The sequence below is a fragment of the Chiloscyllium punctatum genome, chromosome 34 (assembly GCF_047496795.1).
Source record: "Chiloscyllium punctatum isolate Juve2018m chromosome 34, sChiPun1.3, whole genome shotgun sequence".
Classification (NCBI taxonomy): Eukaryota; Metazoa; Chordata; class Chondrichthyes; order Orectolobiformes; family Hemiscylliidae; genus Chiloscyllium; species Chiloscyllium punctatum.
This window is the reverse complement of record NC_092772.1, coordinates 65,702,824-65,716,524: the sequence shown is the minus strand read 5'-3', so window position 1 is coordinate 65,716,524 and position 13,701 is coordinate 65,702,824. Positions and strand designations below refer to the sequence as shown.

General features: G+C 46.9%; 1 long non-coding RNA gene across 3 annotated transcripts in view; it reads left to right on the top strand.

The window, feature by feature from the left end:
• LOC140458915 (uncharacterized) overlaps positions 1–13,701 on the top strand; it is a 71,344-nt gene that overhangs the window by 45,091 nt on the left and 12,552 nt on the right. For 2 of the 3 annotated variants that reach the window (XR_011953740.1, XR_011953738.1), the window contains exon 3: positions 10,525–10,651. This is a non-coding gene — a long non-coding RNA (uncharacterized lncRNA). Of the gene's footprint in view, positions 1–6,492; positions 6,649–10,524; positions 10,652–13,701 lie in introns of those variants that run through there. The other variant, XR_011953739.1, reaches the window with a different exon arrangement.

The following is a 13,701-nucleotide window of genomic DNA, read 5'->3' as shown; positions in this document are numbered from 1 at the left end:
TTGTGTGCTTGCGCTATGTGCGTGTCCCACCCTTGCTGCGTGTGCGCGTGACCCTCCCTCGCTGTGTGTGTGTCGCTTCCTCGCTGTGTGTGTCCCTCCCTCGCTGTGTGTCTGCGTGTATCTCCCTCACTGTGTGTGTTTGCGTGTCGCTCCCTTGTTGTGTGTGTGTGTGTGTGTGTGTGTGTGTGTGTGTGTCCAAAATTTGCACCATCAGTGAACTGGCCATCATAAATTGACTGTGGTATTCAGGAATGTGTGGTTTAAGTAAGTTCACCACGAGAAATACAGGGTTTAATGTATAGGTAGAGGGGTGGGTCTGGGTAGGATGCTCTTCAGAGTTTTGGAATGGACTGGTTGGGCCGAATGGCCTGGTTCCACACGATGGCGATTCTATTCAGGTTATTGTCCAGCCCTGTCAACCATCCCCGTCTCTTACATCTGGCCTTCTCCCCAATATTCTCCTTAACACAGTAATCTCCTCCAGACTCTAAAACACTCCTTGGTGATGTAAGCTTCTCCAGTCCTTACAAAGATCGATATGTCTGTCATCTCTTCCGGCTTTTAGAACCCTCCCTATAACTATTCCCATTTGGTACAGCACTCCCAATCATTGTTCCCTCTTGAAACTCCCATAAACCTTTGTATCTCTGAAAACTCATCTGGACTGTCTCAACTTCCCTTTGACAGTTACATGCTGAGACCTGCGCTATATCAGTGAAGTAATTAAGTCTTGGTAACACTCACTGTTATAACCTCCCTTCAGCCTTACAGCACTGAGGATCTGTAGAAGCTCTTTTCAAACCGACAGCCATCTCTGTGTCTGTAATCTCCTCCACTCCCCATAATACATTCTCTCTGAGCTCCTCTGTAGTCCACTAAACACTCCCTAACACTGTCTGTATCATTGTAACCTTCTCCAAAAACACAACCTTCCCTATCTGTGTAAATCCCTACACCGGTCCCTATCCCTCTCAGCTCCGTCTAACAATACAACCCTCCATGTCTGTGTATTCACCTTCAGTCTCTACTCACCTCCCTATCTGTGTAACCTTCTCCATGTATTTTTGCTTCAGTCTCTTCAACTGTCTCTATCAGTGTAACCTCTTCCAGACGTGAAAACTCTCCTCTTTCTGACTTACTCAGACCCCACACCCCTCACTATCTATAACCTACTCCTGTCTGAGAAACCTACCTCTGCAAATTGCTCCAACTCTTCAACTCTCCATAAGCTCCTGCAGCTCTTACATCCCTCCCTATCTACCAAATCTCTTCCATTCCCTAAACACCAACAGTCTGTGGAGACCCGACCACCATCCCGATCAGTGTAATCCTCTCAGGTCTCTGCAGTAATCCTGATCTGTCGAACTCACTCCATTCCTGTTCCTCTCTCAATCCAGTCCCTACAAAACCCACTATCTATTTAACACCCTCCTGTCACTATCACCCCCATGTCAATGTAAGCTCCTCCTGTGTCTCCACCATCTACCCATCTCCGTAACCTTGTCCAGCTCTTACACCACTATCTGTTTAAACATCACCCTCCTCTACAACTTCCTCCTGTTTGTGCTATGCTCCCTTATCTGTGAAACTGTCTCCAACCAAAATTGTTATCCCAGTCTCTGAAAAGAAATCCAGATTCCACGGCCTCCATAACCCCCAGAACCTAAGCCTTCCTATGTCTATAAACGTCTTCAGTCACGACTCCCCTGTATATCTCAGTTTGTTCTTCCAGTCGATACAAAGCTCTTTATCTCTGTAATCTGCTCAGCTCCCTAAAACAGTCCCTGTCTGTGATCCAGCCCTGGCCTACAATCATCCTTATCCCTGTAAACTTCTCCATCCCTCCCAACATTCCCATCTCCATGAACCCCAGTCAGCCCTACAGCTCTCCACATTTCTGTAACCTCCTGTGGGTCTATGGTCCTCCCTCCCTGTGAAACGACCTCCAGTCCCCACGTCCCTCCCAATCTGGGTCCTCTGCTCCAGATCAGACCATTGCTGTCTCTGTAAACACCTCCACTCCTGACAACTCTTCCCATTTGTGTAACCTCGTTCAGACCCCATACTCTCCAGCTTCCTGAATCCTCTTCCTGCATTGCAACCAAAACCACATGTTTTTGTAAAATCCTCCAGTGCTTACACTCTCCCCAACTCAGTAACCTTTTGCGGTCCTAACAAAGCACCTAAACTATGAAACCTCTCATTTCCCTACAATTCTCCCTCCCTCCCTCTTCAAATGCCTTCATCACCATGAGACCTCACAATTACTAAAGCCTCCTTTTGGCACTGCCACCCTCCTAATATCTGCAAAATCCTCGTGTCCTGATATCCCTCCCTATCTCTGTAACTCCCTCCACCCTCCAGTGTCATTCTGGGGAACATGGCAGAGGAGAGAAGATTTGTAGTGTCTGGACCATGTTACGGAGGTAGAATTCTGGGCATTACAGATTTGGCCGAATGTCTGTGGTGTGCAGATTATTGGCGAGGACTCGAAAGAAAGGATTTACGACTACTTGGAAAACCATAGTTGAATTAGCCACAGTCAGTATGGGTTTGTGAGGGGTCAGGTCATGCCTCACAAACCTTATTGAATTCTTTGAGGATATGACAGAATATGTTGATGGCTCATTCAAAAAAGAAGGAAAATTGGGATACAGGGAAATCTGTCTGTCTGGATACAGGATTGGATGGCCCAGAGAAGACAGAGGGTGGCAGCAGATGGACAGTATTGAGCCTGGAGCTCAGTGACCAGTGGTGTACTGTAACAATCAGCTCCAGGAGTCTGCTCTCTGTGATTTTTGTAAATGACTTGGATGTGGATGTTGGAGAGTGGGTTAGTAAGTTTGCCAATAACATGAAGGTTGATGGAGTGGTGGGGAATGTGGGAGGGCTGTTGGAGGTTGCAATGTGACATTGACAGGACGCAGAGCTGGGCTGGAAGTGGCAGATGGAGTTCAATCTGGAAAAGTGTGAAGTGATTCATTCTGGAAGGTCAAATTTGAATCCAGAATACAGGGTGAAAGGCAGAATACTTGTCAGTGTGGAGGAACAGAGATCATGGGGTCCGTGTCCATAGATCCCTCAAAATCGCCACGCACGTTGGTAGGGTTGTTAAAAAGGCATATGTTGTGTTGGCTCCCCTTAGAAGGGGATTGACTGTAAGAGCCGTGAGGTTTTACCGCATCTTTATAGCGTCCTGGTGAGACCACACTTGGAATACTGTGTTCAGTTCCTGTTTACAGGAAGGATGTGCAAGTTTTAGAGAGTGTACACAGGAGATTTACCAAGATGCTGCCTGCAATGGAGGGCATTTCTTGTGGAGAAAGGTTGAGGGAGCTAAGGCTTTTTTCATTGGAGTGAAGAAGGAGGTGGGGCGACTTTGTGGAGGTGAAAAAGATGATGAGAGGCACAGAGAGAGTGAATAGTCAGAGACGTTTCCTCCTATCGCATAAATGGCTATTACAAGGCGGCATAATTTTAAGGTCAATGGAGGATGGATAAGAGGATAGAAAATGGTAGGTGGTTGGATGGACTGCCAATGGTGGGAGTAAAATTAGACACATCTGGGACATTTAATAGACTCTTGGACAGACACATGGATAATAGTAAAATGAAGGGTATGTAGTTATTTTGAGCTTACAGTTGGAGAAAAGGTTGGCATGAAATCATGGCCGAAGGGTCTTGGGCTGAACTGTTCTGTGTTCTGTGTTCTGTCTGGTAAACTGGGTAATAAGCTCAGATCAGTGTAAAAGGATATGGCATTCAGGAGGAGGTAGTGAACTGGATACAAAATTTGCTTGATGGTAGGAGACAGAGGGTGATGGGAGACATGTTGTTTTTCTGACTGGAGGCATGTGACCAGCGGTGGAGTGGGTCCACTGTTGTTTGTCATTTGGATAAATGGTTTGGATGGAAATATTGGTTTCCTGGTAAGTAATTGTTTTGGGTGACACTGAAATTGGTGGGAAAGTGGACAGTGAAGAAGGTTAAGTGTGATACAACAGGATGAACAGTCCTGCTGGGATAGTGGGCTGAAGAATAGCAGATGGAGTTTAATTAGATAAAGGTGAGGTGTTCCATTTTGGTGAAACAAACCAGGGTGGGGCCTGTACAGTTAATGTTCGGGCCCTGGGTAGTGTTTTCAGTCAGAGACCCAGGGATGCAGGTACACAGTTCTTTGAATGTGGTGTCCCAGGTAGACAGGCTGGTGAAGCAGGTGTTTGGGATGGTTACCTTCATTGGGGAGAGCATTAAGAGTAAGAGTTGGGATGTCATGTTGTATCTGTAAAAGACATTGGTGGGGCCACCATTAAAACATTGTTTATCAGGAGGAAGAACTCATCTAGTTCACTAACCACCTTTAGGGAAGGACATCAAATATTCTAACCTGGTCTGGCCGACATGTGACTCCAGACCCACAGCAATATGGCTGACTCTGAGCTACCCTCTCAGTAATTAGCAGAGGGGTCAAATACCGTTGTTCCAGGCAGTGACACCCACATCCCATGAATGAATATATAAAAATACCTATGTCTCTCCCTACCTCTGCAAATCCCTCCAGCTGCAGCAATCCGTCCTGGCTTTGTAACACCCTGACCCCTCTCTGTAACACTCTCACCACCTCCAGCACCTTCACCTCTCCCTGTTCCTATTGTGTCAATGAACCCTGACCGTGGCTCCCCTTCCCACAGCCCTCCTCCTGCGAGCAGACCCATTGTAATCCATTAACATTTACTCCGAAAACACACTCTGACTTCAGGATTTTAAGTACTTTTTGGTGATCTTCTCAGCCTCATAATCTAGTATGATTCCTTTTGATCTGAGTGAGGGATCAGTGGGAATTTCTTGCTGAGGTTTTTACTGTTTCAATGGAATGTCGTTTTGTTGAGTATTTTAGACTGTTCCTTCAAATGTTTTCCACTGTTCATTTACAGGCACATATTTCAGTCTGTTTAGCCTGTTTACCTTGGTCAGTTCTCCTCTCAACTTCATGTCATTGGCTATTTTTGTTTCTAGTTGTAGCTTGTCCTTTCTGTGATTCACTTTAAAACTTTGTTTATTTAAAGTGCACTTTATCACAATTTCCCGAAGGATCTCTGCAGGTGACATTACTCATTCACTAAGTTTCATTACACGGTCGCTCTGCGATTGTTATGTCCCTTAACAGTTGCACAATGTGTTTTTCAAAGAAACACTGAAAAAAAATTAACCGAACTCCTCTTCCAATATCAATGCTGTCCGTGTGATTGTCCCAGATTATACAAATATTGAAGTTTTACAAAGTTATCACAATACCTTTGTTAAAAAATTCCAATGAGTTCCTGTTTAATGCAGTGACGAGCCATTAAATGCTGTTCGGTGGCTAAAACTGTTCTGCTGCTTCTGTCCTTGGCAAGTAGTAGCCAGAATTTACATTCAGACTGACTCTACTTCATGATCTGAGGCTAATTGATTTCTCTGTAAAGCCTTTGTTATCCATTATTGTTAGCGTTGCCCATTTTGCCTGAGTTTGCACAAGATTACGAACCACTGAATATTTTTGTTTACCCTGTATCCATGTCTCCCTGGTGTCTAATTCTCTTTTATCTCTGTGTCACAAATCCATCGACCTTATTACAGCAACGTTGTCCGTTCAAAACAAAAACAGAATATTCTCTCTTCCACAATTTTCTGTCACAAACCTATTTGCTGATGTACAATTTTAATTAACCTCTGTCCCATCCTGTTCCTTTCTGCTAGTGTTCAGCCACATTCCCAGGCTATTCCATTGCTTTACCTTTTCCCTTTGGATTTGAAAGCTCCTTTCACCTGCATTCTCTCTGTCAGTTTAATTCCCTGTCCATAAACCTACCGACATGATTGGCCAGGACACTGGTCCCAGCACGGTTCCAGAGGGACCATCCGAATAGTTTCTTTTAAATCAGGTATGGGATGTGGGTGTCTCTGTCTGACCAGCCTTTCTTGCCCAGTCCTCGTTGACCTTGAGCTGAGTGACTTGCTCGGCCATTTCAGAGGGTAATTGAGAGGCAAACCCTTTGCTGTGGGGATGTCGTGCAGACCACGTGAGGATGGGCAGATGTCCTTCTCTAAAGGACAAGTGTTTGGATTTGTTGTACATCAGTAATGGTTTCATACTTATTTGTGGATTGTTAATTATTATTTTTAAAATTATTGATTTCAAATGTCTCCTTTTCAGATGGCGGGATTCAATCCTGTCTGCCCTGAACATTAGCTGAGGTTTTGGATACATTCTCTCGCAATAATACCACTAGGCCATTACTTCACCTTATCACTGGGTGCTCATCCCTGAGCACTGATATCAGGGCATCATGAAGCTAAACCCATTCTTACAACATGACTGTGTAATCCTGACATTTTCCAGCAATCTGGGACTATCACTTAATATCGCTCCATTTTCCATATCTCTGTGGGACTCAGTGCCATTCTCGATGTGTAACCCTCACTGCATCTGTTTAATTTCCCATTCTGTCTATTTCTCTGTCTCCTGTAGGTACTCAGGAAAGGCCTGACTCAATAGCCTTCCCAGCTGCTGGGTGGATCGTCCATCACCTCATTGAATGCAGTTGGTCTGCCAGAGAGAGACAAAGGGAAAGGAGATCTGGAGCCTTCAATAAATCCTGTAGTGAAGTAAGGTCACCCACAGTGCACAGAGCAAAGAGCAATGAGAGGGCTCCAAACATCTGTGAACACAACATGACATAGATACAGTGCTGGAGGGGAGTACAGTACACACACACACCCCAGGCTCAATCACCACCCCAATGTAAGTTCTGTTATATTAAAACTCACTACTCTGCAACAGTGTATCTATGGCATGTCTTGTGGTCCAGTGTCTTCAATAATTTTAAATTCCTATAACAGATCCTATCGCTGTAACCTCCTCCCTTCCCGATAGTCCCTCCACATATTTTAAATGTACTTCATTCCAGACTACCATCCCTATGCCTGTAACTTGGTTCAGTGTCTACAACATGCCTTATCTCGTTTGCCTTCTCCTCCAATAATGTAAAAACAAGGACTGCAGATGCTGGAAACCAGAGTCTAGATTAGAGTGGTGCTGGAAAAGCACGGCAGGTCAGGCAGCATCTGAGGAGCAGGAAAATCGGTGTTTCGGGCAAAAGCCCTCCATCAGGAACAGAGGCCATGAGCCTGCAGAGTGGGGAGATAAATGAGAGAGGGGTGGGGAGAAAGTAGCATAGAGTACAATAGGTGAATGGGGTGGGGATGGGGGTGATAGGTCAGAGTGGAGGATGGGGGAAGGTAGCAAAGAGTACAATGGGTGAATGGGGGTGGGGATGGGGGTGATTGGTCAGAGACGAGGGTGGAGTGGATAGGTGGGAAGGGAGATATGCAGGTAGGACAGGTCATGGGGGGCTGAGCTGGAAGGCTGGAGGTGGGGAAATGAGGAAACTGGTGAAGTCCACATTGATGCCCTGGGGTTGAAGTGCTCCGAGGCGGAAGGTGAGACGTTCTTCCTCCAGGCGTCAGGTGGTGATGAAGCAGCGGTGGAGGAAGCCCAGGGCCTGCATGTCCTCGGCAGAGTGGGAGGGGGCGTTGAAATGTTGGGCCACAGGGCAGTGGGGTTGATTGGTGCGGGTGTACCAGAGATATTCCCTAAAGTGCTCTGCTAGGACGTGTCCAGTTTCCCCAATGTAGAGGAGAGCGCATAGGGAGCAACGGATACAATAAATGATATTGGTGGATGTGCAGGTAAAACTTTGGATGTGGAAGGCTCCTTTGGGGCCTTGGATGGTGGTGAGGGGAGAGGTGTGGGCGCAGGTTTTGCAATTTCTGCAGTGGCAGGAGAAGGTGCCAGGAAGGGAGGGTGGGATTTTGGGAGGGGTGGACCTGACCAGGTAGTCACTCAGGGAACGGTCTTTGCGGAAGGCAGAAAGGGGTGGAGAGGGAAATGTATCCCTGGTGGTAGGGTCTGTTTGGAGGTGGCGGAAATGTCGGCGGATGATTTGGTTTATGCGAAGGTTGGTAGGGTGGAAGGTGAGCACCAGGGGCGTTCTGTCCTTGTTATGGTTGGAGGGGTGGGGTCTGAGGGCGGAGGTGTGGGATATGGACGAGATACGTTGGAGGGCATCTTTAACCACGTGGGAAGGGAAATTCCGATCTCTAAAGAAGGAGGCTATCTGGTGTGTTCTGTGGTGGAACTGGCACTCCTGGGAACAGGTACGGCGGAGGTGGAGGAATTGGGAATACGGGTTGGCAAATTTGCAGGCGGTAGTCTCGGAAGAGGTGCAATCGAGGTAGCTGTGGGAGTCGGAAGGTTCATTAAAAAATGTCAGTGTCAAATCGGTTGTCATTAATGGGGATGGAGAAGTCCAGGAAGGGGAGGGAGGTATCAGAGATGGTCCAGGTAAATTTAAGGTCAGGGTGGAAAGTGTTGGTGAAGTTGATGAATTGCTCAAACTCCTCAAGGGAGCACGATGTGGCGCCAATGCAGTCATCAATGTATTGGAGGAAGACGTGGGGAGTGGTGCCATTGTAACTACGGAAGATGGACTGTTCTGCGTAGCTAACAAAGAGACAGGCAGAGCTAGGGCCCATACGGGTGCCCATGGCTACCCCTTTGGTCTGGAGGAAGTGGGAGGATTTGAAGAAAAAATTGTTAAGTGTGAGGACAAGTTCAGCCAAACGAATGAGAGTATTGGTGGAAGGGTACTGTTGTGGACATCGGGAGATGAAGAAACGGAGGGCTTGGAGCTCCTGGTCATGGAGGATGGAGGTGTAGAGGGATTGGATATCCATGGTGAAGATGAGGCGTTGGGGGCCAGGGAAACAGAAGTCTTGGAGGAGGTGGAGGGTATGGGTGTTGTCTCGAACGAATGTGGGTAATTCCTGGACTGGGGGATAGGACAATGTCGAGGTAGGCAGACATGAGTTCGGTGGGGTAGGAGCATGCTGAGACAATGGGTCGGTCAGGATGGTCAGGCTTGTGGATCTTGGGAAGGAGGTAGAACCGGGCAGTGGGGGATCCCGGACAATGAGATAGGAAGCTGTGGGTGGGAGATCTCCTCCTGAGGTGATGAGGTTCTGTCTGCTCTGGGAGATGACGGTTTGGTGATGGGAGGTGGGTCATGGTCGAGGGGGTGGTAGGAGGAGGTGTCTTCGAGTTGGCATCATGGCTTCAGCGGTGTAGAGGTCAGCGCACCAGACTACCACTGCACACCCTCTATCTGCTGGTTTGATGATGCGGTCGGGAGTGGAGCAGAGGGATTGGAGGGCTGTACGTTGTGAGGGTGAGAGGTTGGAGTGGGGGAGGGGGTAGATAGGTTGAGGCGGTTAATGTGTCAGCGGCAGTTGCAAATGAAGAGATCGAATGCAGGTAATAGGCCAGCACGGGGTGTCCAGGTGGATGGAGTATGTTGGAGGTGGGCAAAAGGGTCCTTGGAAGGTGGGTGGGAGTCTTCATTGTAAAAGTAAGCTCTGAGGCGGAGGCGGTGGAAGAAGTGTTCGATGTCACGGCGTGTATTGAATTAATTGATGTGTGGATGGAGGGGGATAAAGGTGAAGACTTTGCTGAGGACTGATCATTCGTCCTCAGTGAGGGGGGGTCAGGGGGAATGGTGAAAACTCGGCAGGACTGGGAGCTGGGACCAGGCGTAGGTGTGGAGCTGGGGGAGGTGACGGAGCCTGTTACTGGAGAGGGTGTGGTGTTAGGGGGAATAGGGATGGAGTCATGCGCAGGGGTGGTGTTCCCCTCAGGGTTCTGGGGGCAGGGATTGTGACAGTGAGACCTGGGGGGGTTGTCAGCAGAATGCAAGTGCGCGGCGTTGGTGGGGGCGGAAGTGGTGGCAAACACGGCAGTGGGGCGGGGGGCATGGAAGTCACTGAGTGTGTGACATTCGCGATGATGTGAGGGGCGGAAGTGATATCATTTGTGGTGTGTGAGGAATTGTGAGGGGCAGAAATGGCATTTACTTTATGTTAACCAATAATTTCCTGTCACAAATCTCTTTGACAATGTCGTATTTTAATTAAACTCAGTCCCTTACTGTTTCTTTCTTTTGGTCTTCATCCACGTCTCCATCGTGTTCCAATATTTCAACCTTTCTCTTTGGACTTGGGAATTTCTATTCACGTCAGACCTGTCCCCCTTCACATCTGTGTCCATTTATAGCACACTGCATAATCCTGATACCTGGGGAGCCTATCTCAATAAAATAGCTCAGTCTTCCCTGAGTACTTGTAACAGTGCTCACTGGTCAGAACCACTTCTGATGTTACCATTGTGTGATCCTCACACTGCTGATATCACTCAGTCTCTCTGCATGTGATATCCCTTACTTTTGGGTCTAATTGCTACCTCTGTCAGCGTCTCCCGCTCTTGCAGCTCCTCCAGATCCTGAGCCACTCCAGAGGGACGCAGCAGAACAGGCCAGGAATGGACATTAGGAATTTCCAGATCTCTGTGGGATTCAATGCCATTCTCCATGTGTAACATTCATGCATCAGTGTAATTTTCCATTCTGTCTATTTCTCTGCCTCCTGTAGGTATTCCTGATGTCCCTGATTCAGCAGAATTCCCAATTCCTGTCTCGTACATCACCACATTGAAGACGGTTGGTCAGCCAGCGAGATGGAGAGGGAGATCTGGAGCCTTCAGTAAATTCTGCAGCCGGTAAGATCACTCACAGTAAACAGCACAGGGAGGAGTAAGTGGATTTTAATTCAGACCCTGAGGGCATGATGTAGGAACAATGCTGGGCAAGAAACATGAGAAAATTCTCAGGCTTCATTATCACCATCTTGTCTGTAAATTCATCTGTTCCACAGAACCCTCCCTATGTCTGTCAGTTTCTCCATTGTCTGTTTCATCGATACCACTTCCCCTATCTCTATCAGCCCCTACAATACTGCCTATCCCTGTAAGCTCCTCCTACCACTACAACTCTCCAAGTTTCTGCCTTTGTCATTAATCCTGGGTTCTGTCACATCTCTCCTTAACTGAAGAAAAACAACTCTTCAGTTCCTTAAGCCACCCTGGTCAGTGTAGTCCTTTCCAGATCTGAGAAACCTCCCTGTCTTTGTGACTTTTTTGAACTCCTACTACCTTCATGATCTCTGTAACCTTCCCGTCACGACAACAAAAAAGCCCTGTACCTTAGTAACCTCCTCCAGCTGTTAGACTCCTCCTTGTCTCTGGGCACAGTGCAGAGTGACCCTGCTTCTCTCATAAATTAGTTTCTGCATTTCTAATGATGATTATGAACTCTTCCTGTTTCTGAAATGCAGTCAGTCTCTGTAAACTCTGCTGGTCCCAAATGATGTAATTTCCTACGATAACTACAAACCTTTATGCCTTTAACCTCCTCCAGATGCAATCACACAGTTTATCTCTATAACCTCCATGAGTGGTGGAGTCATAGAAATGTACAGCACGGAAACAGACCCTTCGGTTCAACCTGTCAATGCCGACCAGATATCCCAACCCAATCTAGTCCCACAGGCCAGCACCCGGCCCATATCCCTCCAAACCCTTCCCATTCCTATACCCATCCAAATGCCTTTTAAATGTTGCAGTTGTATCAGCCTCCACCACATCCTCTGGCAGCTCGTTCCATACACGTACCACCCTCTGCTTGAAAAAGCTGCCCCTTAGGTCTCTTTGATATCTTTCCCCTCTCACCCTAAACCTATGCCCTCTAGTTGTGGACTCCCCGACCCCAGGGAAAAGTCTTTGTCTGTTTATCCTATCCATGTCCCTCATAATTTTGAAACCTCTGTAAGATCACCCCTGAGCCTCCGATGCCACAGCCCCAGCCTGTTCAGCCTCTCCCTGTAGCTCAAATCCTCCAACCCTGGCAACATTCTTGTAAATCTTTTCTAAACCCTTTCAAGTTTCACAACATTTTTCTGATAGGAAGGAGACCAGAATTGTACAAAATATTCCAACAGTGGCCTAACCAATGTGCTGTACAGCCGCAACATGACCTCCCAACTCCTGGACTCAATACTCTGACCAATAAAGGAATACATACCAAACGCCGCCTTCACTCTCTTATCTATCTGCGATTCCACTTTCAAGGAGCTATGAATCTGCACTCCAAGGTCTCTTTGTTCAACAACACTCCCTAGGACCTTACCATTACGTGTATAAGTCCTGCTAAGATTTGCTTTTCGAAAATGCAGCACCTCGCATTTATCTGAATTAAACTCCATATGCCACTTAGCCCATTGTCCCATCTGGTCCAGATCCTGTTGTAACCCTCTTCGCTGTCCACTACACCTCCAATTTTGGTGTCATCTGCAAACTGTAGCTCTTATGCTCTCATCGAAATGATTTATGTAAATGATAAAAAGTAGAGGGCCCAGCACTGATCCTTGTGACACTCCACTGGTCACAGGTCTCCAGTCTGAAAAACAATCCTCCACCACCACTCTCTGTCTTTTACTTTTGAGCCAGTTCTGTATCCAAACGGCTAGTTTTCACTGTATTCCATGAGATCTAACCTTGCTAATCAGTCTCCCATAGGGAACCTTGTCGAATGCCTTACTGAAGTCCATATAGATCACATCTATCACTCTGCCCTCATCAATCTTCTTTGCTACTTCTTCAAAAAATCACTCGAGTGTGTGGGACATGATTTCCCACGTACAAAGCCATGTTGACTATCCCTAATCAGTCCTTGCCTTTCCAAATTCATGTACATCCTGTCCCTCAGGGTTCCCTCCAACAACCTGCTCACCACTGAGTTCAGGCTCATCGGTCTATAGTTCCCTGGCTTTTCTTTACCGCCCTTCTTAAACAGTTGCATCACGTTTGCCAACCTCCAGTCTTCCAGCACCTCACCTGTGATTATTGATGATACAAATATCTCAGCAAGAGGCCCAGCAATCACTTCTCCAGCTTCCCACAGATTTCTCGGGTACACCTGATCAGGTCCTGGGGGGTTATCCACCTTTAACCGTTCCAAGACATCCAGCACTTCTTCCTCTGTATCTGAACATTTTGCAAGATGTCACCATCGATTTCCCTACAGTCTATATCTTCCATATCCTTTTCCACAGTAAATACTGATGCAAAATATTAATTTAGTATCTCTCCCATTTTCTGTGGCTCCACACAAAGGCCGCCTTGCTGACCTTTCAGGGGCCCTATTCTCTCCCTAGTTACCCTTTGTCCTTAATATATTTGTAAAAACCCTGTGCATTCTCCTTAATTCTATATGCCAGAGCTGTCTCATGTCCCCTTTTTGCCCTCCTGATTTCCCTCTTTAGTATACTCCAACTTCCTTTATACTCTAAAGGACTCACTCGATCTATCCTGTCTATACCCGACATGTGCTTTCTTCTTTTTCTGAACTAAACCCTCAATTTCTTTAGTCATCCAGAATTCGCTATACCTACCAGCCTTCCCCTACACCCTGACAGGAATATACTTTCTCTGGATTCTTGTTATCTCATTACTGAAAGCTTCCCATTTTCCACCCATCCCTTTACCTGCGAACATCTGCCTCCAATCAGCTTCCAAAAGTTCTTGCCTAATACCGTCAAAATGGGCCTTTATCCAATTTAGAACTTCAACTTTTAGATCTGGTCTATCCTTTTCCATCACTATTTTAAAATGAATAGAATTATGGTCGCTGGTCCCAAAGTGACCCCCCACTGACACCTCACTCACCTGCCCTGCCTTATTTCCTTAGTTTAGGTCAAGTTTTGCACCTTCTC